Below are 27089 nucleotides of genomic sequence, written 5' to 3' on the forward strand. Positions count from 1 at the left end.
ATCAAATAAACTTTAGTATTGTTGTGTATCCAATTCTACGTGAAAAGATATTGTAAGAATAAGACATTTGTTTAATATTTTGGCCATCCTAATTTCCTGAAATTTTTTAATCTTAGGCCTACACAGAAAGGTTTATGTATCTATTTGTTTTGACGATTAAAATATTGTTCTTATGAAGAGATAGCCATAGGTTTGCTTACAGATATTTGTCTATCATTCCTCTGGTTTGAAATATTTTGAGTACAAATTGTAAAATTTGCTTCTGTTTTGACATATATGATAGTTATAAAATATTATAAACAATTTATACCAAGAGCTTATTTATTTATAGTGAGTTAAAACCTAACATAATTTTTGCATCACAACTTTGTACTATTTATTCAGATTAATTCCCTGTTGACAAACACGATAGTAGTATTTGTCTATGCCTAACAATTAAATGTTAATTATTTGTCCTCTGCGGCAATATCATTTAAGAGCGGTAATAACATAGCTACATATAGTACTAAGCAATCTAAGTTGCGTATATAGTGAGTTCGTACCACACTGCAAGCATTTGTTTTATACATATTGGTAAAATCACAACATTAGACTGTTTATATTTACCTAACTAAGTACATATACTGATTTGAGTGCGCAATAGCACATTATTATGATTTAATTTCCAGGCCACTTATATAGCCAGAAGAATGACAGAAATTCATATACTTTGCGATATTCACAATCCGTGTTACGGTAAAAATTTAAAGCTCTAAAATTATTTAAATTAAAAATATTGTGTGTGTACCTACTTACGTACAAGCGTTAGAAGTTATAATTATTTTGATTAAGGACACTGCACCATTTTGAAATATATTGTAAAAATAATTAATTAAATAAAAAAAAACAGTATTCAATTTTAATATAAATATGTGCATATAATTACTACAGTTTTTATTTTTTATTACCTATGCGAATTCTTGAAAATTCATTTCCTAACAAACGGATTTAATTTAATATTACTTTAAGAAGAAAAGAGGATTTAGATCTCCGTAGTACGAAATAATCAATCCAATGGAATTAGTTATGTACTTAATAATATTATATGAATACGATTAAAAAATAAACTGTTTTCATAAATATATATTTGCTTAATGCCAAAATTTGTATACCTAGTCCAATAATTTTTAATTTAAAAAAAAAGTAAAATATTTTTTTGCAGCCGGTTGTTGAACCATGTTCCTTCAACTTAGTAGTGGTGCACTAAAACCTCTGCGATATGAAAGCCTATAAATGTAGAGTATATTATAATTGTTATAATATCACAATCCTTAAATTTTTTAATACTTGTAATGACATTTTGCTATGACTACTATTGTTTACCAAATATATTGCAAAGTAATTTTATTATCATTAAATGTCATTAGGTACAACAATACGTTTGGTATGTACCATAAAATTTATAAAGATTATTTGATTATATATGGGTTAATGTTCATACACGTGAGTCCGCCTTCTTCCTGTGAAAATTTCGTTGCATGGAGTGCGCGCATTGCAAAAATTAACTCTCATCATTTTTCCATAACGCGCGAAAAAAAAATTAAAAATTCTACAACAAAGAAAACAAAAGTTCGGAGTGCTTAAAAACACTATTAATACACACACATAAAACACACACACACACATATATACACACACATATATATATATATATATATATATATATATATATATATATATATACATACATACATACATACATACCGGTTTTAATTTAAATCACCCTTGCGGTTAAGTATCGAAATAAAAGATTAACATCTGAAACCTTAATTGTTATCATTTTTTCTACCGTTGGGAGTCATTGCAGGTCAAAAACGAAGGGATAAAACACAGGTTAGCTTTATTTAAAATAAAAATATGAATTTTCGTTTAACCGTCACATCAATCTTTACAGCCTAACCGTGATTATAGTCTGACATGATTTAATAGTTTTGTTTTGGTTAATACTCTGGTAGTTTTGTAAAAAATAAAAAATATATTTTACTAAAATGTTTATACCAAAAATCTAATATTTTAATAGTATATTACATTAAACTTATTTTGTAACCAAGAACAGTGATACACATTAATTCAATGGAATTTTGGGGGAGAAATATAAATAGTAGGCCTATATTTGGCATTTCCAGTTGAGTCTTTGATTGGTAAAGTGGGATACAAACGAAGTTTTTCAAAGACGAATACTCTTCTATACAATGCATTTAGAAATATGCTAAACGGTGAAAGGTTATTGGCCTCGGGTGAGACAGTTGTGGCGCACTGCAGTCCGAAGCCAGGGAACAAGTGTCTGGACTCTGGACATTGCCCAGTGCAGCCCCGCGCTACGTGAGATTGGGGGCGACAGCTGAATCCACGCTTCGCCCCTCCGATCAAAGTTAACGAATTTTTTTTCTCTCTCTCTCTCCCGCGCGGTCCTCCCGGCCGTGATTCCAGCCGGGCGTGCCAACCTCACAGATCTCATTCTCCCTCGGCCCGTCGCCGGCGGGGGCCCAGGCTGCTAAGTATATTTGCGGAATGAAATTTCTATCCCGGGGCTCAAGTTGCCTGCCCTGACTTTGATCCCGCTTCGCGAGGGGCGGATACCGCCCGTGTTCCATGGGGGAACTATGGTGGGGGGAGGGGGGGCAGGGTCGTTTGTTCCGCGGGGGACGAGCTCGTGCATTGAGCGGCGCAATCTATCATTCCATCGCGCGCAGCCGCGGACCAATCAATAACTGCCTGCAGCCTCTGCCCCTCCCCCACCCCCCACCACCCTCTCTCCTCCTCAACAGATACCAATACCTCACGCGACCTCGGGGCAGGAGGGGGTGGAGTTCCATCTGACCGCCAGGACGGTCGCCTGCCTGCTTTCTTCCCGCGAGCTCCCTGCAGCTCGGGGAACTGGCGGGGAACTGGTGGGGAACTGTCGGGGAACTGGCGGGGAACTGAGGGAACTCGGAGGGCGACTGCCCGCGGCGGAGAGAGGACACACAAGACTTTTCCCGGATCACGCGGAGACTTGGCCAGTTCCTGACCGCGACTTCAGTACACGGTGACGTGAAGTGCGGACCACGCCGAATGCAATAAAATTGAACTGTGCGATTTTGAGTCGCACTTGCGAACCGATGACCCCGTAGAGTAACTTAAGTAAGGTTACTTTTTTTCTCTAGGTTCTTTTTATTTAATTTTTAATGGAATTTAATATTTTTTTTGCTTTTCAAAGGCTATTTTCCCCAGTTATAAAATTCTCAAATAAATGTTGCGAGACTAAAAAATCCCCACATTCATAATTAGTTTAATTAAAGTGATTTATTAATACTACAATTATGTTATTCTATACAATATATTTACAACGGAAGTCTGAGACAAACATTAAAATAAATGCTGTTTATTTTTTATGGGTATTATGTATTAAAGCCCAATATCTTAAATTTGTTTAGTTACCTTCAGAAATAGGATATTGTTTTATTTTAAACCGTACATTTTATAATTTATTTATGAACGTTATATTATAACATGCTAAAATAAGTTAAGTTTTTGATTTACTTATTTTATATCCAAAAATATCTTGCCCCAACAAGATATAAAATATTTATTTCGACATGCGCAAATCCATGGCCATGATATTAGTTTTTAAATTATTCCGCATTGCAAGAAAAATTCCTAGGTAAGATTATTTATTTAAAAAAAAAAAAATACAACATTCAACACTTTAAAGGTGGAATTTATGTAGGTATTATTTAAAGCCAAATATTAAAAAAAAATTTCATTGAATTTGGTTTAGTATTTTTCGCTAAATACTAGTATAAACTATTTTAAAATAAATTTTTGAGTTCTAAAAGGTATAAAGTATCGTTTACTATGAACTTTGTTTTCTAAAATCCATGCAGTGTATAAAGCTTTTACCACGTATGATTTTATTAGTACCTACCTACATACTTAGGTATACCTATTATTTTGAAAACCATAACCATATGGAAAATAAATAATGTTTAGGCAACATAGTAGCCAGTGGCGTTATATATATAAATATATATTATATAATTGAAAGAAGTCAGTGGTTTCGTGGCTATAAGGTATCACGTTTGTGTTCATTCTCGTGCAGTTTTAATTCGATCGCGCGCGAATGTAAATTACGTCTCCAGCGCTTCGCTGCGCCACGTTCCTCCTCCTCCCCTCTCTCTCTCTCTCTCTCTCTCTCTCTTGATGCTGCGTCCTTCCGTCCCGCCGACGGGCGAACAACCCGTAATTAGGTGATATCTGGCAGAACGAGTATTTATTTATCCCGACCGCTAATTTGTTTTTCCCGGCGGCGTTGTGTATTCATGGCCTTTCAACCCGGCGCTGCTTCCATCAGGACACACGCACACGCACGAGGCCGCTGCAGTGCAAACTGCCGTAGCTCGTCCGTCGCAAAAATGAAATAAAAAATGTAATGAACAATTAAAAGCAGGAACAGAAACGTCAACAAAAATGCACACGCTCATTAAAACAAAACGAACGTTTATAACAGAGCCATTGTAACCAAAAAAAAAAAAAGAATAAATAAAACGTGGCTGTCAAATATTTGTTTCACAATTTATTTCTTCGTGAATGTATTGATACATGTGTGCTACTAAAATAAATAAAAAGCTGTGTTTCCCTTGCAGAAATGTTGAACTGTCACGAGAGACATTTAAATACAAACAAATGATTGTACAGCATATATGAATGATAGACTACCATACTAAAAAAAAATTTCACAATCAATTCTAACATATTATCTTTGAATGAATCTGATACCTGACTGAAGTCTTTAATTTTACATTGGCTGAAAAAATAATTACGCAAATATGTACTTAAATTCCTCTTGTTTTGCAGTTATATTCATTTTTGGTTTTTAGTGAGTTCCACTTATTCGCCTATTAATAATTTAAGTTAATAATTTTTCCTAGTGACGATTGGCTCTCAAAACCACGACCAATATTGCTCAATATTATTTCAATTCTGTTCGTCATCTTCTGAGGGCGCGGCGTTGCAAATTACTATTTTAACATTTTCTTAGTTATATTATTTTATTAATGTTTGCAGAGGGATGATAAACAGTCTGGGAATTTGCAGTTATTTAAATAAATATAATATTTTACAAGTACATTTCCAACGTCACAACCTGTTTGACCCACGATGTTGTCTTTGCCCTAATTTTAATTTTATGATAACAAGCTAAAACATAATTTTGTGTGAAAACAATATAATATTAACTTACCTTAATACTTCTGCCAAATTACTTCCCGAAAAAATTAATATTTGAAAGCGTTATTAAATACAAAGAAGTAAATGAACCACTTTGCTTAAAAAAAAGAGCGCTTGTAACTCAGTACATGTTATTGAAGTGAAACTTCTTTGGCAATTCAAACCTGGACTTGTAAGTATATCGTAATAGGCCAATCAACAAGAGGCAAAGTAAGCACGTTTTACCAGCAGACCTGAAAACTTGATATAAGGGTAATTCGAGGACGCTGAATCAAATTGTGCTAATTTTTTTGTAATCGGACGTGAAGTTTTTGGAGAAAAGAGTTAAAAACAAATTTGACTCAGTTTTTTCTCAGAATATAGGCGTTTAAGCGAAAAAGGTTTCAAACAAAAGTTGTGGAGGATAAAAAAATACATAAAAAAAGTTCCCAGGTCCATCTGCGTATTTGCAAACATGAGCGAGAAATATTGGAAAGGAAGTAGTAAAGCTGTTAATTGTAAAATTGGGGCTAGTGTACGTGCGAGCGTACGTGTGAACTAAACACAAACGAAGGGTCTTCGGCTATTCTCGGGCCTCTCCGTCATGACTAGCCAGTGCGAGTGAGACGGCAATAAACAACAAATAGTGCTTATTTCGATGTATGCACCACCGGGGAGGTCACTAACTGAAAACGAGCTGGACATCTTATATGGCTCAGCTCCCATATTTCTAGCAGTCGGCGATATTAATGCCAAGCATAAAGACTGGAACTGTCGGAGCAATACAGCCAATGGCCTACTGCTGCAAAGACACGAGTCTAACAAAAATTATCAAGTACATGCTCCCTCAGAGCCCACTCATGATAGCGGAGTACTAAGGCACAACCCCGATATTTTAGATATTGCATTAAATAAGAGAGTTCAAACGGGATTCGAACTCAGAGTTTTTCACGAAATGTCGTCTGACCACTTTCCAGTACATCTACTATTCGATGACGTGGACACTGACATCAGTCCTCCGAGAAAAATTAAAGACTACAAGAAAGCTGACTGGAGAGGCTTTCAGACGTATTTAGTCGATAATTTGCCTGCAGCCGATGCTGCCAACTTCGAAACGAAAGTTAACATCGAATCAGCAGTCACTGAACTTACAGTTAAAATTCAAACTGCAATTAACTCGTGCATCCCAGAAAAGGTGGTTAGATTTAAGCAAGATGTACTCCCGGTGTATATTAGGGATTTAATTTCTCAGAAAAATAGATTAAGGCGCGAATATACTCGACGTAGGCAGCGCGACATTAAAGCGAGAATTAATGAATTTCAGAAAATAATTTCCGATGAAATAACTCTATGGAGGAGCAGCCAATGGGAGACGAAAGTCTCTCAGCTACAGGTGCAAGATGGTAGCACCTGGAGTATGACAAAGCGATTCCTTCATAAGATAGATAAAATACCTCCGCTACAAACTCGCACTGGGTTCGCTTTTACACCGACAGACAAGGCACAAGCCTTCGCGAATACCCTTGAATTAGCCTTTCAACCTAATATCGAACCCTGTGACCCGCAATTTAATGCCGGAATATACAGAGACCTTACAATTAAACTGAATCAGCCTTTAACTTCAAAAACCTTACTTAACTCAATCTCAGGAAGTTAAACAGGCTATCAGGCGTATGAAACCACGTAAGGCACCGGGAAACGATGGCATTCAGGCATTAGTCCTTAAGAAACTACCCGACGAAATTTTGGAATACCTAGCTCAATTAATAAATGGAATACTTAAACTACAGTATTTTCCATTGCAGTGGAAATAAGCGAATTTGATAGTTTTTCATAAATCCGGAAAAGATAAGACACTGCCCCAAAATTATAGGCCCATTAGTCTGCTGAGTACATTGTCAAAAGTAGCCGAATGCATAATTCTGCAGCGACTAAATGCTCACATTAAAGAAAATAACGTACTGCCGGACGAACAATTTGGTTTTCGCAGCGCGCATTCAACAACGCATCAACTGGTCCGTTTGACAGAACAAATAATAACTGCGTTCAATCAGAATAGCTATAATCTCGCAGCGTTTTTGGACATAGAAAAAGCCTTTGATAGAGTACTTCATGAAGGCTTAATTTATAAATTATATAAAACTGGCTTCCCCGATTTTTATATTAAATTACTGGCCTCGTATTTAGAAAATCGATCGTTTAGAGTCACGACAGAAGGAGCACAGTCCGATTTAAAAATAATTAAAGCAGGAGTCCCACAAGGCAGCATTTTGAGGCCGGTTTTATTCAATATTTATATCCATGATATGCCTAAGCCCGCACACCGATCAGTTCAGTTTGGCTGCTACGCGGACGATACGGTATTGTTTAGCAGATCTAGTATTCTAGAACTCGCAACAGACAGATTGCAAACCGCGTTAAATTCAATAGAACAGTGGTGCACAAAATGGCGAATTAAGGTAAACCCTACTAAATCAGAAGCTATAGTTTTTACGCGTAAACATCTCCCGCCACTCGAAGATAGACCACGACTAACACTTTTCAATGAGCAAATTCCTCACAAAAATGTTGTTAAATATTTAGGCGTGCACATGGATAGGAAACTACTATGGTGCGATCACATAGAGGCGAAAAGAAAAACAGCTTTCACTAGGCTCATGGCCCTCTACCCCGTCATGAGCAGACGTTTAGGTAGCTCTGTTAAAAACGGAATAATAATATATAATGCACTAATAAAACCAATAATCGCGTATACAGCGCCGGTGTGGGCAACAGCAGCAAAATCTCACTTAATCAAGCTTCAGAGAATTCAGAATAAGAGTATTCGTATTACGACAGATGCGCCTGTGTATTGCCCCGTAAGGGCTATGCACAGAGAGCTCAAACTCGAACTTTTTAAACATTATTATTTCCGAACTGCGCAAAAATTCTATGATAAATGTGCCATAAGCAGAAACCCATATATTTCATTACTGGGCGAACAAGATCCAGAGTTGCATGGAAAATATAAAATGCCAAATTCAATCTTGGCTCACAGACCTCCGTAGTGAGCTGTGGCTGGCTGAGCGATCGGCCAATCAGTCTCCCGCGAGTTGAAACTTAAATTATAGACATTAATGAATAATTAGCTAATTCAAAATGGTCCGAAGCACGCAGGTGTATGTACTAACCGACCTCTGGGTTCACTGCCTGTTGTGTTAGGGCTGACTCCCTATGCACGATGGGCATGGCCCGCCTGGCAGGCTTCACCTCCAGTGCCGGTTGTGTTTCTGAAATACATGGGATTTTGAATTCCAAGCTTGCAACAATGCCAGAATGCGAATAGGTCTTGACTTAATTCACCTGTAACTTTATACACCGACAGTTCCTCTATATTTAACTAGTAGTATAGTAGTAGATATTAGAGATTTGTAAATTAGTAATAAGTCCTAGATACTTAGTAATAGTCATCAAAAATATATATTTCTAAAATAATTATAAAAAATCTAAAAAAAAAAAAAATTAACAAAAATATTTTTAGTTCTTATTTTAATTTTATCTTAAGCACTGCACGTCCATCCCTGAGTTGGTTGTTTGCATATTTCGTAACGAAATGCCTAGTTTGTAAGTCATTTATCTTTTTTCTGTTTTAGTTTCTTAGTTTTTTAGGTGCTGACTGGCGGCGGAGTGAGTGGTCAGTGCAACCACTCACCACCAGGAGCGCTTGCGTCCCTGGTCACTAAATCCAGTACTGGACAACTGGAAAAGCGAACCACGAGTCCAAGTGCCCAACCCCCGCATGGTAGACTCTTTTCTACTCTGTCCAACACTTCATCCAGACCATCCTCTGTCTCCTGTAAATTCCTACACGTAATGCATGCCAATTTGCATCCCGCATGAATGTGCCCAGGGTTTTCCCTGTGTCTATGCAGGTTTTACCTGGGCCCAACCTATCTCTAGTTATAGTCTAGATTTAAGAGTGAGGGGAGTTAGTCATGGCGCCAATCGCTGCCATGGCTGGCCAATCCCCTCCTAGCACATGATGCATGCGACCCTCTCCTTGCATGGCTAATCCCAGCATGACTAGGCGTATAGGCTTCGGCCTGAGACGCACCTAGAGGTCCCTCCCTAACCCGGACCCCTCCAAAATACACTTAGTTTTAGTTAGGTTAGAAAAAAAAATCGAGTGAGACGGAACCATTTTACCTCTCTTTTTATTATTTCACGCGTTAGCGAGTATTTTTCGTCTTTGGTCGTCGAGTGTCGAGCGTTCTATATATCTATATATATAACTTTGAATAAGAGCGCCGTTTTTAAATCGAATCGTGATGCTTATAGCACGTGTTTTCTTATTTATAGTCAAAAATAGTGACCACGAATAAATAAAAAATAAAATAATATCTCATTTTAACAGAAAATATTAGTTTCCGAAACCATTTTTCTTAAGTCAAGAGTAAAAATAATGAAATTGTTATGTGTCTGGACATAAAATTAATTGATATAATTAAATAATAGAAATTTTTTGCCTCACAAAATTTTATTTGTTCTTCAAATTGATCACGTATTATTTTAAGATGAAATAAAAAATTTAAAAAATATTCCTTGTAAATACTGCATTTTATAAAATTTTATTTATAGATTTTTTGCCGCATAAAATATTAATTTGTATATAAAATTGAATACATATTTTCAAAAGTATAATTTTATGTCTATACAAAATCTATACAAAAAATTAATTTGAAATATACAGGAAAGGATACTAAAAACCTTGAATATATTTTTTGTCTAGATATAATTTTAGATCATTTTTTATGGTATAAGAAAACATTAATGCATTTTTTCAGCTTAAATGTCGTTAAAATTGCAGAAAAAAATTTTAATGGGCCAAAAAATAATTGGAATTTAAATTCGATGAATTAAAATTATACTGCGACTGCGTGCTAATTCAAAATAAAAATTTAAATACCACATTTATAAAAAAACAATTAATTGAAATAAATTTTATATCGCACGGAATTTGAATTTGGCCCACACAAAATAGTCATTGCCAATTTTCACGATGTGAATGCAGCAAGTATTTAAAATCAAATTAAGTGTATTATTTTAGTTCCACGTAATTTTATTCAGAATTCAAAATTATATACATATTTATAACTCTAATAAAATTATATATATAATTTGTTTAAACGTTATATATCTCGGTTTGCAAACGTGTTGTGCTGTGTGAGTTTGGTATGCTGCATCTAAGCACTTCGAACTTTTTTTTTAAACTATACGTATCTAGGTAAGTTCAATATTCGCATGTTATTTTCATATACAATTATAATTGTAATCGAAAGAACTCGGACATATTATATTCACTTAGAATATTTATAAATTCTCGGTTATTGATTATTAATTTTGTAATTATTTATTATAATTCTTTATTAATAATTCTGTTTCATTTAGCATTTATTTATTATTGGTTAATAAATTTATTAAATTATTTTTTTATCATTTAATAATTGTTTATCAATTAACTATTGATTAATAATTATTGATTGATAATGTGTTGTTAGTTTATTAAAATTAAGAAATATAAATTAATATTTATAATTTTATAATTAATAATTTATTATTGATTAATATATGATTTTTAATTATTTAAAATTTTAATATAATTATAATTATAATAAATTATATTAAAATTTTCTGTTGTAAGGAATGAATTTTTCATTACAAAATTTGCACGAAGTTTAACGTTCTATGAGCTATTTTTTTGTTAATATTTTGGGAACATGAATACATTTTGCTCTGCTTCTATTTTACACGAATTGTCACATGGTTCTCAAAACAATTGCTGTACGCTCATGTTTTTATATTGTAGGCGGGACCTTTGTATATTCTTTTATGTCTACAATATTCTAGCGTAGACATTTTTTATTCCTACTTCTTTTATTTTAGAAATATTAAAATTTCAAAAAAAAAAAAATTCTAAAGATATGTTGAAATGTTTGGGTAAATCTTTTTTTATGTATAATCAAACTTATTAAACAGACATTTAGACACAGTTGCGCTTATCTAAGCGAGTATAGTTTAAAACTCTTAAAACATTACGTCTTCATTCTACACTATGTATATAGTAATAGAAAACACATAAAAAATGATAATTAAAATATATTAAGGAAAGACTTGCCCAAAATTAGTAAACGCTTTCAACGAAAATAAAAGTATAACATTAATTATTTCAACGCTAAGATAACTATAAACGAACTATAATGAGTTATAATTAACAAAATTATAGTAACAGGTGATGACTGACTACAAATTTTAAAATAATAAAAGATGGGATATTTAAAGTTAATAATTAATAATAATAAATTATTAAACAATTATTAAAATGGTTTCGGAAACTATTGGTTTCTGTTAAAAAGAAATATTGTTTTATTTTTATTTATTTATGGTTCACTATTTTTGACAATAAATAATAAAACGACGTGCCATAAGTATCACGATTCGATTTAATAAAGCGCGCTTATACGCCGATATATATATATATATATATATATATATATATATATATATATATATATATATATACTAGCTTTTACCCGCGGCTTCGCTCGCGTTAAAATAATTATCAAAGATCATTGCAAAAAATAAAATAAAACCATATGGTAATTGTTTTTTTTATTGCGTGACTGGAATCATCAGTATTTACAAATTCTAACATACAATTTAGCTTAAAAAACTGTCCACAAGCTTTATTGAAATATGTTTAACTATTACAAGAAAAAAATTATTTTAAATTCTAACATTTTAAAAAGTTCAAAGTATAAACGTAGAATAAATAAATTAATATTCTGCCCCCATTGTGTGATCTGAAAACTCGTTCCATTAGGTACATAGTCGAGGAGCATCTAGATTTTGTATAAGCGTAACTTGTACATTTAGTTTCATTTGAAGTTTACGTGAGGGTACAAGTTCAAGTGAAATTAAAAACTCCGCAGGATATGAAGTGCTTTGTTTTGTATCCATGATTGTATCTATTGACAAATACTTCTTCAATTCACTTTGAACCTCTTTTAAAATATAAGTGTAGTTTTATAAACGATATAAATTTTTTGGTGCCAATATTGCTCTTGCGTACAACCACCGATCACTATTCAAATTTTTATGCAAGTCCGGGAAAACTTGAGTAATTAGATCCACATCATTTTCACTAAATTACAAAATTCTATTGAAAGTAAAACATAACCTTCAGCAAAAATGTTATAACAACAATCACCGATGAATATAAACAAAAACTTAACCTCAAAAAAAAAGTTTAAGTATTGCTTGGTGGTGACAGAAAAATAAAATTGAATAGTGAATTGACCGCCGGTATTATATTATAAAATTGGCAAATTATTTAATTTATTTATTGAAACGCCAGATGACGATAAATTTCATTACTCAAAATCACAATCGGACGTTCATACATAGCCTACAATATCAATTTTTTTGCCCTTCGGAAAAAAATACTGTTTTTTTTTATATATAAAGTGTTCTCTGTCCTTTGCTATACCCTTGAAAATATGCACACAAAATTTCATGATGATCGGTTGTGTAGTTTCCGCGTGAAAGTGAAACAAAAAAAAAACTAACTCACATTCGCATTTATAATATTAGTAAGGATAACTATAGAACTCTCGGCACTTGACGGCCAAAGACGAAAAATACTTGCTAACGCGTGAAATAATAAAAAGAGAGGTCAAATGGTTCCGTCTCACTCGCACTGGCTAGTCATGACGGAAAGGCCCGAGAATAGCCGAAGACCCTTCATGTGTTGAGTTCACACGAACGCTCGCACGTACACTAGCCCCACTTTTACAATTAACAGCTTTACTGCTTTCTTTACAATATTTCTCGCTCATGTTTGCAAATACGCAGATGGACCTGGGAACTTTTTTTATGTATTTTTTTATCCTCCACAACTTTTGTTTGAAACCTTTTTCGCTTAAACGCCTATATTCTGAGAAAAAACTGAGTTAAATTTGTTTTTAACCCTTTTCTCCAAAAACTTCACGTCCGATTACAAAAAAATTAGCACAATTTGATTCAGCGTCCTCGAATTACCCTTATATCAAGTTTTCAGGTCTGCTGGTAAAACGTGCTTACTTTGCCTCTTGTTGACTGGCCTATAAGGGCTATGATGGCAGCGAGAGAAAAAGAGAGAAAGAAGACCAGTTTTCTAAATAAACATAAATTAACCTAATATTTACTCATTTCAAAATAATTGCTCAGAATATTAATAATTATTAATAAATCAATAATGATTAACAATAAATATTACTCGCTATTGAAATAATCACACCACAAAATGTTATTTTAAGTTTTTCAGGACCCAAACTATAGAACCAAAACAATTCTAACTATAATTTATACACATCTTAAAGAGTAACTCATCTTCAATAAATTTTATTTTCAACCACATTCATAATATTACTTAGTGTTACTCAGCAAAACCATTTAAACAATTTAATAACAAGATAACACTGCGCGGGAATTTTGGTTTTTATTTCTTTTTCAATTATTTAAGAATCTTAACTATTTTGTAATTGATGTTAATATGTTTCAAATATAAATAAATAAACATGAATTTACGAAATAATTACTTACTTCAAAATAACAGGTCAGGATATCAATAATAATTTAACAATGAATAATGTTTAATTAAAATTTAATTTACTCACTGTTGAAATATTCAAACCATAAAGATATTTTTAGTAAATATCAAAGCTAGGATTGATTATAATAAATTACTATTTAATTTAATTTAGATTTGATGTGATCCAGCATTTTTCTATTCTGATTTTGTTGATTTGCAAATATCACCTTATCATTGAGTTATAGTGTAACATATTTTGCCAATAGGTTACAAAGCCACACTGCAATGTATTCATAGGCAATAATAGTGTTCTGCCGTCGAGTGAATTAACAATGACAACATGTCCGCCGCTCCGCGACGCGAAAACTAAACGGCACGAACCTTCCTCACAGTAATTATTTAAATTATAACCACATTGCTACAAAGTGAAAATAAAAACAATAGGTATTTTATGCACGGTATTTGTTTGAACCTTTTTTAAAAGTAGCTTATTCTTTGTTAGACTCAACATATTTACACGCTCGTGGGCTCATATTTATAATACGGTGTGTGATTTAATTAATCAAATAATAATACGTATCAAATAATTACCCAGTCAAACTAAAGCGTGAAAAGCATTATAGAAGCAAAACATATTTAGATACACAAATTAATCAATACTCGTATAACACTGTTTAACGATACTGATTTACACAAGTAATTAAAATAATAAGTACTTCTTAATATAACACTATTTTCTCGTGAAGATACGAGTGGCACGGTGCACAATAAGCTCAAACCCCGCTGTGTTGCCGTCTTCCCAAGGTCGGAGTGGCGTCAGGCGCAGGCGACCCGCCTATCCCTGCAGCATGGCGGGGTTCAACCTGAGCCGCACGCCGCCACGTGGAGCCCGCTGCCCGCCAGTTCTCTGCACCGTCCAAAACCGTTTAGCGTCAGAAATCGTTACACGACAATCCAGACGTCGGTGGTCGTCTCTCGGGGCGTGCGCATCTCTCTCGCGGGCTGTTGGCTGGGAGTTCCCTGCGCCCTATTGGGTAACCGAAGGCTGGCAGTGCGCCGGGGATTTGTGTGCGTGCTGGGGGCGGCCTAACAGCGCCAACTGCTACCGACCGCGTCCCGCGGGTGGCGGATACGGGAGCCCAGCTCGAGAGTTGCAATCTCGCTGGGGTGACTGTGAATAACCAATAGCAGTCCGCGGACCAATGGCCGGCCTGTGGAGTCGTTATTACGGCTGTCGGTGTGAAAGGTAGCCTGGATGCAGCTCGGCGCGTGGCAGGAAGCAGCTTCGTCGGCGAAGGCACCGCAGGGGAGCTCGATGTGCCATAGTAGCGAAGTGTAGACGAACTGCGGGCTGGAACTTGCGGAGCTGTGGACTGCCGCGCGCGCAACGGAACTGAACAGCATCGGAATTCTGAAGGAAGAGATGGCGGCGCCTTCAAGTTGGGGCCCTGTTGGAGCCAGTGGTAGCCTGGGCGGCGCGACCTTCAACCGACCCGGGAATTTGGGGGGCAAGAGGGTCCGACTCGCAAGATACTTCATTCGCCTGAACGACTTACCCCCACCCTGGCTTGAAAGGTCGTTGGCTGTTGACTGGAAGAAGGAAGATGAAGATGGGGCAATGTCAGCCTGCCTTTCGCTCCGAGAGCCAGCAGTTCGAGCCGGTTTACTGGCTCGTCTGCCCACTTCTGTCTTAACTGTGGCTGCCTGGGCAGCTGTGGCTGGGCTGACGTGAAGTCGCCCGCCCCTGGCTAATAATAACCCAGGAGCTCCCAACTTTAAATGCGGGCCGCAAGGCCCAAGCACCCAACTCCACCAAGGTTGATTTTTCAGCCCCTCCAACTCTTCTTACCTGGACCCTTCTTCCTCTTGTCCAGTAGTTACCTGCTTGCGTAATGCATGTTATTTGATCCCCGCATGAACCGGCCCAGGGTTTTCCCTGTGTCTATGCAGGTTTTACCTGGGTCACATTAGCTAGCTCTTAAGCTAGGCGACCAATGGGGCGTCAGTCATGGCGCCAATCGCAGCCATGGCTGGCCAGTAAACCCCAATAAGCACACGATGCACGCGCCCTTGTCCTGCATAGTTAAAAACCCGCATGGTAGAGTGTATAGGCTTCGGCCTGAGACACACTTAGGTCCTCCCCTAACCTGGACCCTCCCCTACACATTTAGAATTAACTTAGGCTAGGAAAAAAAAAACAATCCAGACCATCCTCTGTCACCTGTATTCTCCTCCACTTAATGCATGCAAATTTGCACCCCGCATGACAGTACCCAGGAATTTCCCTGTGTCTATGCAGGTTTTACCTGGGCCCAACCTATATCTAGTTATAGTCTATTACTGCCATGGCAGGCCAATCCCCTCCTACCACACGATACATGCGACCCTCTCCCTGCGTGGTTAATCCCAGCATGACTGGGCGTATAGACTTCGGCCTGAGACGCACCTAGGTCCATCCTATAACCCAGACCCCTCCCAAATACACTTAGTTTTAGTCAGGTTAGGAAAAAAAAAATGCAATGTTTCACGAAAATGTTGTATTAAAATTGGGCCTTGAAATTGTACTCCCATCGCGCCCAAAAACCCCAGCGGGTGGCGAGTGAGAGCGAGGTGCTGCAGGGGTGTCGGCAGTGGATCGTCGATGGCGCCGAGATAGAGAGAGTGAAGGGGAGGAGGGGTGGCTGCAGAAATGCGCCCGATGATGGCGCGGCTGGAATATCGGGAGGCCGCCCCCGAGCGCGCGCCATCACGCCCGGCGGAAACGGCCAAGTTATCGGCGAACTTCCTCTCCCCCCGCGGATATCGAGGGGTCGGGTTCGGGTCGGGTGGATTGGGGCGGGGCCCGAATATTCACCCGTGCGCTGCATTAATCATCCCGCCCTCGGCCGCCCGTGCAGGCTAGCATAGGCGTGTTCGTGGAGCTCGTCCAGCGAGAGTCGTGTCGCGTGCGAGGCGGGGCTCCGCTCCGCCGGCATGTCCCTCTGTCTGTCCGACACATCTCTGACTCACTGACTCGGGAAGCCTTATGTTCACAGACGAGAGAGACAAACGCTCGATCGTGCATCTTCGGTTTTTTTTTTGTTCATTGTAACTCATGATAACTAATGGTCAATTAGGTTAGGTTAGCTACATTATAAATACTTCAAAACAGTGTGGACGGTTGATTTGGTTAGGATAGCTACATTAAAGATACTGTGAAATCATGTAAACGGTTTCCTAGCCAAGTTATTTGCTAAGCAACCATAAAATGATTTTACAGTATTTTTAATGTAGCTATACTTACCTAATATAACCAACCATCCACAATGTTTAAAAGTATTTATAATGTAGCTAACCTATCCTAATCGACCGCAAAATTTAATGCCACACCGGCATAGACAGGGGAAAAAAAGCGAGCATGAACTTCGGGGAACTTCGGGTGTGGCTCTATCGTCTGTGAAAAGAAGGCTTCCCACATATCACGGACTCACTGACTCTGTGACGCCAAAGAACCTTAGAGACAAGAGTACCATGAAGCACAGCTATCAGCCTACTCCATAGAGATATGTGTATAAAATAGAATATAGGGAGTGTAATAACTGAGTAACATTAGAAATAGAACTACATAAGTGGAATACTCCTTAGTTATTATATTAAATTGCTTGTTTTATTAATCACTTTAAGAAGATTTCAAAGAAATACTACCGATTGTATCCGTTAAAAATGGTGCAGCAGCCGGAACATTTTTGATTTATTTTTTCGTTTCATGGTCTATAGACCCCAAAACCATCGTCAACTCAAAAGTTTATACATAAATAAACTTATATGTATATATCACACTTCAGCAACACGATAACAGCCGTAATTTTCCGCAAATCACTTCCAAACTGATACATAAAATATAAACATAGAAATTTTTTAAAATTAATTTTAGAGTAAATTGATCTTTATTTAGGAAAATGTGTGTTGGTTTCCTCTGTGTGCTCCTGAATATTCCTGTCAATGTATTGTTTGTTTTCTCCGTGTGTTCCAGGATATTTCTGACAGGATTGTTGATGGTGTCCGTGCATGTACTCGTGATTATTTATGGTGAAACTTCTCCTGTATTATCTGAGTGATTCTGATTATTCCTGATAAAACAATCCCTGCATGTAATTTTTTTTCGTTTTTAGATAAGCAATTTTATTCAGAGTTTCATTTACTTAGTCATTCCTGTAACTAAATCAGCACCTGCATATAAACTATATATTTTTATATTTTGTGGAATTCAAACAGAAGAGATTCACTACCAGACGATTGCTGTCTCTTAAAACAACTGAAAAACTATTTTGCAAGACGACTTCCTTCTCCTTGATGTCTAGCAAAGCCTTCCTTCTCTTTCGATTGAGAGAGAGAGAGCATCTCACATCCCACATAAAAAAAAAAAAAATATTTACCACTACGCATCACGTGGCGTAATCTCTTGTTGAATAGCAGAACTACCTGCGAAACGTTTCTTGTATGAGATAAATAACTCTCGCTGATGAAGAATTAGCAAAAATTATGTTTAAGTAATTGTTCAGAATTTAAAACTCTCCGTTTGTATCTAGCATTAGCCGCAGAAGCTAAGATGTATCTTGGTTCGTTATCTGTAGCTGTATCAAAACGACATCGCTGTAAATACTGTAGCAAGGAGTTTACCTTGAGAAAAAAATGCTAAACGACATGAGAAAAGCTAGTGTATTTTGGGTCCTTGCCAAAAACTATTTAGTTGCAGTCAGTGAGAAATCCTTTGGTAGAAGATATTTCTTGAATAGACATTGCAAGACCTGTACAACTAAGGTGATTAAGGATAACGAAGACTGGGCTATAACACCAAGGAAGAGGAACGATGGCAAAATATTAGACGACTATAATGATTACGAAGAATGTATAAATGCTATTGCTATAATTACTATCCTAGATCTTGATAATATTTAAAATTTAAAACTAATGAAGAAAGTATCAACTTCATGGTAATAAATGAATATATATTTAGGCTACACCAAATTCTATTAGCCTCCATGAAAATGCGATCGGAGAACGACCTGAAGCTGACAAGATCTAATACTGTGATGAAACATCTGAAGCTGACATGATTGAAGACTATGTTGACACATCTGAGGCTGACACGATCGAAGACTGTGATGATATACCTGAAGCTCACAAGATCGAAGGCTGTGATAAGCGTAAAGACCAAAATGTTGGAAACTATGTGTTGAAATAAATTATTCTGAGCAAGCTTGCGATAATCACTGGGTTGAATACAAAAGTGACCTTGAGGCTGGTGTTAAAATGGAAGAATTGAGAGATCAAAATAGTATTTATTATTAACATGCAAGGATGATTATAGAAACAGAAGATATTTATTACGCATCATGGGAAGATCCTAACATATTGATCGCTTTGAGCAGGAAACTATTCGCACATCGAAGAAGTATCCTTCATACTCAAAGAACTGAGGGAAGCTGGCTACATACAATAATGACTTGTTTTACCTGCTGTTGGCCAATTGGAGCAATTGGGCATTGGATCTCTTGGAGAAATTTGAATTTTTGGAGCTTTGGAGCACTTGGAGCTATTAAAGTTTGGATCTCTTAGAGCAATTTGAGTATTGGATCAGTTGGAACTTTGAAGCACTTGGAGCTGTTGGAGCCATTTAAGCATTAAATAATTGACTTTCGGAGGCAGTGACTTTTGAAGCCAAATACAATTGAAGCATTTGGAGCTGTTGGAGACAAAGATGTATCCAAAGACTGTTGGAGACAATGATTTTGTGGTCAATGACTTTTGGATTTTAGGATGGTTGGAGCTAAATACTTTTTTTGGAGCCAATGACTTTTGTAGCCAATGACTTTTGGAGTCAAAGACAGTTAGAGCTAAAACTGTTGAACCAAAGACAGTTGGAGCCAAAGATAGTTGGAGCCAAAGACAGTTGGAGCTAAATACTGTTGTAGCCAAATACATTTGTATTCATTGTATCCTACTGCTTCTTGCGACCGATCATATCCTACTGTCTTCATGTGGATTGGCCTCGTGGTTCGGAGACATCTCGTCCATAGCCTGATATCGTACATTACCTGGCCTCGGGGACGGAAGACACTTGGTATATACGCCTAACCTTGTACAATACCTGGCTGGAAGGTATTCCAAGCATAGAAAACTTAGACTTCCATGGTAGGCATAACAACAACGTATTTATTTCGTCGGCCAGGTATCTTGTTTAGAATCGTTTTTAGTACAAAGAATTATTAGTAAACTCCACAAAAGGTAATATTAAACCGAATTAAAAATTTATTTACATCTTATAGTTGCGCCGTTGTAGGAGCAGACTTGGCTCCGCCTGCAACAGTGAACGAGAGAGACAGAGTGACGCGTGCAAGAGCCAACCAGCGACGAACCGCTGGCTGGCCGCGGCGCGGCGTTGCCATGTTTAGCAGTAACGCTCCATGCAGTGTCGTGGGCGTACGACCAGTTGCTGTGTGCTGACCCATAAGAATGGAAGGTGGTAGAAAATGGTGCGTTTTGCGATCGCAAAGCAGAGAGGTGATAACTCGAGTGCGCGAGTATTTCGAGCGTGAGAAAGCAAAAAATGGGCCGTTGTTACCTGTTTCGCAAGCAGTAAACAGAACATCAGAAGCAGTTGGAATTGAAAAGACAACTGTTATACGGATCTGCAAAGAGAAAGATTATGCCGATACTCAAAACCAAAGACTGTCGACGCCAGGGAAACATCGTAATAGACGCAAGCCTGTGACCAGCATTGACAACTTCGATCAAGATGCTATTAGGAGGCACATTGATCAGTACTACACACGTGGAGAGATACCAACCGTAACGAAACTACTTGCATCGTTGGCAGAGGCCGGTTTATTTTCTGGAGGCAAGACATCATTAAAGATAATAATACATTCGTTGGGGTTCAAGTACAATAAATACCACAGAACTAAGATATTAATGGAAAAAACAGACGTAATTGAATTGCGGTGCAGGTTTCTGCGGGCAATGTCAAACTTTGACTTTGAAAAACTGATATTCATCGACGAAACGTGGGTAAACAACAATCATGGCGTCTTGAAGATATGGACCGATGACTCGTCATCCGCACTGCTGCGACAACCGACAGGCAAGGGTAGTCGTGTTAAAGTGTGCCATGCAGGTTCCGTTCATGGATTCGTTAATGGTGCACTGTGGGCGTTCCCGTCAAAGAAAACGGGGGACTATCACGAAGAGCTGGATTCCGCCGGTTTCATGTCGTGGTTTGAAGGCAAACTGTTGCCAAATATACCCGCCGCGTCTATAATTGTCATGGACAACGCCTCATATCATTCGGTCCAGGTTGATAACGCTCCAACAACATGCAACAGAAAATATGACATTATTCAGTGGCTACATCGCCACAATGTTCCCTGTGCCAGTGATTTGATGAAAGCTGAGCTACTACAATTAGTTAAACATCACAAACCGCAACACACTGTTTACAAAGTAGATGAAGTGGCTAGCATTGCGGGGCACCGAGTCATCAGGTTGCCACCGTACCACCCTGAACTACCATAGAACTTATCTGGGCTCACGTCAAAGGGCTCGTTGTAAGACGTAATACTTTGCCGCCATTTTCCAAGGCAAAAGTATTAAAACTGCTACAAGAAGCTGTTCATGGTATCACTCCGGACAAGTGGCGTAAAGCTGTCGAACACACCCAACAGACTATTCTTCACGACTGGAAGCAAGAAGGAGCGAGGGACATTGCTGTTGAGGCGATTATTGTGAACTCGGGCAGCAAGACAGCAGTAGCGAAAGCGACAGTGACGTCAGTTCTGTTGACGAATCTCCTACAGCTGGTACCAGTTCGCAGTACGACGATCTTGGTGTGTCGCCACTGTGTGACTGAATGTTCACTATGAGCATGAATTGATGCGGTTACGCATAAGTATTATCATAACAATGCTCGACAAAAATTTTCGTTGTTATTTTTTCTTTTACACGTAATCTGCAAATTTGTTGGTATAAGTCGCTACCAACGCGTATAAATGGCCAGGATATTGGTTCATAAATTAATACAATTTTTTTTGTGAACAAACATTTAACTTGGTAGGCCATAATGCGTGTCATGCAATTATTTAATACACAATACAAATATTATTTGTCAATAAACTACGGAAACGCCTTACTTGTATTGTTTTTAGTGGTAAATAGTGGTTTATGATGAACGTTATGCAGACTAAGGCGCGTTCTACAATTTCAAGTATACGGAAACGGATCATATTCCCAGAAACGCAACAAACTCTGTTTTCTTTAAACTATACCCCAGACGGGAGTGGGCAACGTTCGCGGAAATGAAGGCTAACCTCGGCAATGTTGAACTATTACGTGTCGATCAATACGTTCGTTATATTACCAGCTGCGTGTCCATGAATGTGATTGTAGAACGTGCCTGAGAACAGTGGCGGCTCAGGGTGTAATGTCACGTCGGGGTGGCACAAAGACGTGGCAACGCTGCCTGTTGTGTCCAACGACTACCTGGACTGCCTCCCACCCCTCTTGACCGCGCCGACCAATCTTTACACTTCTTCGCGCGAAGTCTGTCGTCGTTGGCAGGTCTCGCAGGGAGGGGCCAAGTCCTTTCCTACAACGGCGCGACTATAGTTACTATTATCGCTGACTGTCAATCGAACTGAGGAGGGATTCGATCGAGTCAATCATTTTTAATGATTTTTGGAACTTTTCCCGTATTTCTAATTGAATAATTACATAATTTATATATGACAGTCAATATTTCATCATCGACTTACTGGAGACTGGCAGTAGAGAAATTTAAGCCTCTTTTAGGACTTTCCCCCATATTTTGTAAAAATAATATTTGCCCATAAAATAAAAATTTGGTATTGGTCAAATATAAAACCACGGACTGGAACTGATCGATTTAATCAGTATATGAATGAGTCTTCTTTTTTGATGAATTTGGAAATTTTCCCGAATTTCTAGCTAAATAATTACGAATTTACAAGATGGCGCCCAAATGTCACGATGGTGGCCTCCAGCAGACGAAAACAAGACGGCCTCCAGCAGACGAAAACAAGACGGCCTCCAGCAGACAAAAACCAGCTGGAGGACCTGATGACATACTAGCTGGCGATATATATATATATATATTTATACCTTGCCATTAGTGGTGGGTGGTCAGTCATCCAGCAGAGTCTGTGGAGAAAGGATCGGTTGCCATTGTTTTTACCCTCACCAAGTTCTAACCGAGAACTAATTGGTGTTTATGATTTTTAAATAAAATTTTATTAAAATTTTTAAAATTTGTAATTTTTTCCACATTTTTCTTATAATAATTATTGTTTTTCAATATGGCGGCCATAACGAAAATTGCAATGGTTTCGTCATAATTCTAAATGGTGGAAAGTTCTATTAAACGAAACAGCAGAAAATGAAACGGCAGATGTGAAATTCAAACTGACTAAATCCAATATGACGGATCCAATATGGCCACCGAGGTTGAGGTCCAATGTCAAAGGTCAAGGTTTAGGTTAAGGTCAGTGCAAAAGATCTAGGTTAAATGTTATCCAAGATGGCCGCTGTGATGTCACAACCAAAGATGGTGGTCTGCTCATCTGCTTAACAGCCTGATGCTGGGCGCAGGACCGGCCAATATATAATACTATTGTCCTTTATTGTTTGCTTTTTTAGGCTTTGACGATCCCGGAATTGTATAAATACCTCTGAATCCACTATTGAATACAGTACCGTATTTTTAAAGCATAATTTTATTTTTACATTATTTTTTTAAATTCTGACAAATGTCTATGGCCATGGCCATTTATATTTGTACACAAATAGCTAAGTGAGTCAAGGTCAAAGTTTTGAACTGCTTGAACTGTCTATAGCATCGCCCACGTCTCAAGTCACGGGAACTTGGCTCAAGTTCTCAACTCGAGCGCAAAGCATCGAGCGGACTAACGATGGACTCTGGCTTGCTTATAACGAGCTGCGATGCCCGATTAGTTGAGACAGCTCGGGAAGTTGCTCAGCAGGCACCGAAGTTCCCCCCACCCCTCTTTGCCCTTTCCACCCACCGCGCAACCACCCTTCTCGGTTAAGACTAATTACGCTGCCAGCCATCCCACCCCCTTGCTCCCGTTTCCCCCTTATCCATGATTGATGTACATGCGAGAACCTGCATTGTGATATCTTGCCTGTGCCACTATCGCCAGTAATTTATACCCTGTCAGAGCAACTTGGAATCGTAGCAACTCTCCCACACAGAACTTTGTCTCCGTCATATGAACTACAGAAGTACACTTCAGATTATGCAGGTCTCCAACAGAGGTACTTGAGTCCTATTCATGTGGAAGAAAAATATCACTTAACGTGCCTTTCAATGAGTGTCACTCATTTTCATTTTATATTTTAAAAGGTTAAAGCACAGCTTGCTGTAGAGGTTTAATATTACAGTTTATGTGCAAATGAAGCATATATAATAGCGTTGAACACTTCCACCAATTTCATGCAAAATTGTTTTGTAACATGCTATAAACATAGACTTCTCATTACCTTCAGTCTAGTTTTGTGTAACTGCCTAAATAAAAATACTGTTTAATTCACATGATACATTAAATTAAAGGTTCTTGTCAGTACTAAGATAATAACACGCTAATTACAGATGAATTTTTTACAATGATACATTCGAAAATAAAATACATTTAAAAATTGAGAGAATTGAATCATACTATCGATCATGCCATAAACTTAAAAAGGATAACTTATTGCATCGAGCCACGAGAATTTCAAGGATTTCTTTGGCTACAGGTCTACAATGTCAGTTACTAGGGTGTGATCATTGTACTATTCCAAAATAAGAAAATTTTCATCATTTGGCGTGAGTTAACAAAATGGGGATTGTTAAACCATTAAACATGCTTCAAGTCTACTTACCTACCATATGAATCTGTGAAATCATTATTCCTTTGCGTATTGACAAATGGTTCATAGAAAGATTATAAATGGCATAACCTCAGTCAGATAAAAAAAAAGAACAGTGTATGGTCATGAGCCTCTAAGGTAATTGGTATATACTAGTCAACCACAATCGTGATACCGCAATAAAGCTTATGGGGAATGTAATATATGTTCGAAATAATGATTAAACTCGGAAATTAAGAGCGGACGGGATCTATGAAGTTTGAACAAGATGCGATCGGAAGGGTAAGGACTTTTCGATCTCTGTGGAGATAACGCGTAGTCTACATTCCTAGGATGGACGGCGTAAAGATATCTAGGCCACAGTGGTGATAAAGTGAGCAATCTAATGGGGATCTGATGGAGAGTAGTAGATTTAATGCCAAATTGTTATCACAGACTTGAACTCAGCGGCGATGCAAGTTAGGGATGCATGGGGTGGTGATAATGTGCGCCTGCTAAGGAAGGTCGGGGTATGCATTTCTCGAACGAACCGGTGATCACGCAGCAGCACAGCTCTGATAAAGTGATTTGATGGGGAGTAGTTTGAATGCCAACTTGTTAGCACAGACTTGAACTTGGCGGCGATGCAAGTTAAGGATGCACGGGGTGGTGATAATGCGCGCCTGCTAAGGAAGGATGGGGTATGGATGGCTCGACCGCACCGGTGATCACGCAGCAGCACGGCTGTGATAAAGAGAGTTGATGTGGAGTAGTAGTTTGAATGCCAACTAGTTAGCACAGACTTGAACTCGGCTGCGATGCAAGTTAAGGATGCACGGGGTGGTGATAATGAACGCCTGCTAAGGAAAAACGGGGTATGGATGGCTCGACCCCCACCGGTGATCACGCAGCAGCACGACTATGATAAAGTGAGTTGATGGGGAGTAATAGTTTGAATGCCAACTAGTTAGCACAGACTTGAACTCGAAGGCTATGCAAGTTAAGGATGCACGGGGTGGTGATAATGCACGCCTGCTAAGGAAGGACGGGGTATTGATGGCTCGACCGCACCGGTGATCACGCAGCAGCACAGCTGTGATAAAGTGAGTTGATGGGGAGTAGTAGTTTGAATGCCAACTAGTTAGCACAGACTTGAACTTGGCGGCGATGCAAGTTAAGGATGCACGGGGTGGTGATAATGCGCGCCTGCTAAGGAAGGATGGGGTATGGATGGCTCGACCGCACCGGTGATCACGCAGCAGCACGGCTGTGATAAAGAGAGTTGATGTGGAGTAGTAGTTTGAATGCCAACTAGTTAGCACAGACTTGAACTCGGCTGCGATGCAAGTTAAGGATGCACGGGGTGGTGATAATGAACGCCTGCTAAGGAAAGACGGGGTATGGATGGCTCGACCCCCACCGGTGATCACGCAGCAGCACGACTATGATAAAGTGAGTTGATGGGGAGTAATAGTTTGAATGCCAACTAGTTAGCACAGACTTGAACTCAGCGGCGATGCAAGTTAGGGATGCATGGGGTGGTGATAATGCACGCCTGCTAAGGAAGGACGGGGTATGCATTTCTCGAACGAACCGGTGATCACGCAGCAGCACAGCTGTGATAAAGTGAGTTGATGGGGAGTAGTAGTTTGAATACCAACTAGTTAGCACAGACTTGAACTTGGCGGCGATACAAGTTAAGGATGCACGGGGTGGTGTGCTAAGGAAGGACGGGGTATGGATGGCTGGACCGCACCGGTGATCACGCAGCAGCCCCTCTGCGCGGCCATCAATCATCCCCGCGTGTCTAGTATCGCCCCGCGAGGCACTGCCGGGCGCAGTGGCGCAGATGTGTTCCGCCCGGCGGCCCAGGGGCGCCCCAGAGGTGCCAACCTCCCCGACCACAGCGCTGCGGCTCGGGTCTGGGGAGGATCGACATGCCTCCCACTTAGTGGGCTCTGCCCCCCTTCAACCAGATGAAGGTCTCGCATATAGTGCGTCCCAGTTCATGTGAGCACTTGGAACAGACTTCTGAAAGCCACATGTTCCCACATCTGCAATCAGGCCGTGTTTCAATTGGCACTTTTTGGTATAAAAAACGAATTAGTCACATATTCGCTATCCAGAAAAAAATCCAAATGTCATAAATAATCAGTTATTAAATTAATGATTGATTCAATTGATTTCCATCTTTGGTATAATTCTCGGTCAGTGATAAATATAACAAAACATTTTAATTGTAAAATTCTGCTACCAAATTATCACGATAAATTTTTTTAACAGGTTGAATTCAAACAAGATTCATACATTTCTAAGTCAAATGATATGCCTAGAGACAACTGACAAGCACTTA

Source organism: Bacillus rossius, chromosome 10 (genome assembly GCF_032445375.1).
Source record: "Bacillus rossius redtenbacheri isolate Brsri chromosome 10, Brsri_v3, whole genome shotgun sequence".
Taxonomy (NCBI): Eukaryota; Metazoa; Arthropoda; class Insecta; order Phasmatodea; family Bacillidae; genus Bacillus; species Bacillus rossius.